This window comes from Coloeus monedula (genome assembly GCF_965178545.1).
Source record: "Coloeus monedula genome assembly, chromosome: 2".
In the NCBI taxonomy this organism is placed as follows: Eukaryota; Metazoa; Chordata; class Aves; order Passeriformes; family Corvidae; genus Coloeus; species Coloeus monedula.
In genome coordinates this window covers 1,614,009-1,616,862 of record NC_138782.1, presented here as the reverse complement: position 1 = coordinate 1,616,862, position 2,854 = coordinate 1,614,009, and positions in this window count along the sequence as shown.

Below are 2,854 nucleotides of genomic sequence, written 5' to 3'. Positions count from 1 at the left end.
TCTTGGCGCTCCCGCCCTGCCCCGCGCGCGCCGGCGCCGCCATGGCCGCGCCTCACGGGGGCCCGCGGCGCTCCCGGGGGAGTCCTGCTCCTCCCGGCGTATCCCGGCGGGAATTCAGCGCCTCCCGGCATGTCCTGAGGGGAAACTCCCCCCAAAATGCGGTTTTAGTGCCGCAGACACAGCGAGCGCTGGCACGGCGGTGCCGGGCGGCAGTGGTTGGTGACTGCTGTCCTCCCGTGGTGACTTCCGTCATGGATCGCCCAGCACCCAGCCTGGGGTTGTCCTCGACTCTCTTTAAACTGACGGAGAGTACGTTTAGATGGGATATTGGGATGGAATCGTTCCCTGGGAGGGTGGGGAGGCCCTGGCACAGGTTGCCCAGAGAAGCCGTGTCTACCCCATCCCTGGATGTGTTCCCAGCCAGGTTGGAGCAACCTGGGATAGTGGAAGGTGTCCCTGCCCATGGCAAGGAGCTGGATCATGTTTAAGGTCTCTTCCCACCCGAATCTTCCCGGGGTTCCATGATAAAGAACAATCAGAATCCACTTAGAGTGATTTTTATGGAAGCCAGGGTAAAAGGATGGAAAAGGGAGGAAAAGGTGAGGGAGTCCCTTTGTGGAGTCATGAGATTCAGAATGAACCCCCCTTGTTTCCTAAACTACTCAGAGAGGAGGTGGGATGTGGATGGATCCAGTCTTAGGCTTGATGTCCACCAGAGCTGGGAGTGTTCACCTGGAGAAGAGAAGCCTACGGGGAGATCTCTTCCAGTGCCTACAGGAGCTCTGAAATAAATAAAGAAAGAACTCTGTGCTGACACTTTTTGTTGTTGTTGTGTCTCTGTGAACTGGAACAAGGATGTTTGTCCCAGAAAATCCCTGCCCTACTTCCCCATGGCCCCTTCTCCAGTCACATCTTGTTCTTTTCTGTGGCATTTAGTACCAACAGTCCTTGTCCTTTGTTCCCAACAACCCCTGGCTGGCTCCATGGCTGTCAGTGTTTGAGACATGGATATTGGGCCAGAGAAGCTGTGGCTGCCCCTGGATCCCTGGCAGTGTCCAAGGCCAGGTTGGATGGGGCTTGGAGCAGCCTGGGATAGTGGAAGGTGTCCCTGCCCATGGCAGGGGGTGGGACTGGATCATCTTTAAGGTGCCTTCCAACCCAGTCCATTCTGGGATTCTCTGATATGGTGCTTAAGAAACTACTCCATGGGGCTGATGGGGCTCCTGCAGCCACCCCTGGGCATGTGTACAACCCTCTTCCCAACATTCCTCATGCTCATGACATGGATTAGCACAAATCTCTGTAAGTCTGGGCTCTGCTGACTTATCCCAGCTAAAATCCCGGCTCCTGGCACACAGGAGGGGCTGTTCTCCTGTCTGGAGTGGAGGGAGGTTTTATCATTCCCTCTCCCTCCTGGATGGGAGTGAAGGTTGGGAAAGACCTTTCAGATCATCAAGTCCAACCATCAACCATCACCACCACCACGTTCACCACTAAACCACGTCCTCGCATTTTTTGAACAATTCCAGGAATGATGACTCCACCACTTCCCTGGGCAGCCTCTTGCAGTGCTTTACAACCCTTTCTGTGCCCATAGGATGTGTGCCCCGTCCAACCTGGCCTTGGACACTTCCAGGGATGAGACATTCACAGAGTCTCTGGACAACCTGTGCCAGGGCCTCCTCAGCCTCCCAGGGAGGGATTTCTTCCCAATATCCCGTCTAACCCTCCTCTGAAACCTGTATGGAACACCCCGATGGGAACTGAAAGGGCAAATGATTTGTTTTCAAGTTTCGCAATAATCAAAGGAGAAGGGAGAAGCTGGGGATGAATCGAAAAAAAACCTTGAAACTGGGGTTTGGGATTCTTTGGTTTAAATTGGGACAGAAACACTTCTCAGAAAGGAGAAGCAGGATGGGAAAATCCCAAGTCCAACCTCTGCTTTTGCAAGATGATTTGCAGAGCAGGAGAAATTGTCCTGGGAAGAACCAGCTGAGCCAAGGGACAGGATGTGCCCGGTAAGAGCCGCAGTGTGTCCCAGTGCCCAGAGCAGGCAGAGCAAGAAAAAGGCATTTTAGTGGCGTCACAAAATGTTCCGGTTTTCCCTGAAAATTGTTTGGGAGCTGCATCCTGTGCCTGGGGTTTAGCACTGAGCACAAACGGGCCAGCTGCCCTCAGCTAAGGACGGGTTGCCAAAGGAGTTTGGCATTTGAAAGAACAGGAGTCCCTGCAAATTGAAATAAAAGTAGGCCCAAAGAGGAAGCAGAAATAAAGGAACAATTTAGCAAAATGAAAATAAAACCACAGAAATAGTCAGGGGGAAAAATACCCTCAGCAAATAAAAGCCCACAAGTCTGATTGCCGAATGCCATTTCTGCTAAACAATCCAATTTCCCAAGGGTTGCGTTGACTCTGAGGTCTCCCAAAAGTCTGGCGAGGAAATGGAGTCGATGCTCTGAGGTGAAACTGCAAAAAAGGGTCAGACTCGGGCACCTGCAACGCTGGGATCCTGCCAAGGGAGAGCTGAGGATCCCTGTGGAAAGGGTTATAACTGCGCACCCAGGCAGGGGAAGCTGTGAGGATAAGGATCTCTCCCTCTGGAGCAGGACACAGCAGGAAAACACGGACTGCTGTGGTGATGGATCGGATAACCTTGGATAGCAACTGGTTTAGCTGGTTCAGTGCCGATCCTGCTGCTCAGACAGGCAGCCTTTGTTTCTAGGAAAGGTTCTCCCTCCTTGCTTTGACATCAGTTGCCTTTTCCCCTCTCCTGCTGCCCCAGGAGGTGTTCCTAGGGCCAAATGCCAACCGATTCCTAGCCCCGGGCAGCGGGAACAGGGGGCTGCTGTTTGGG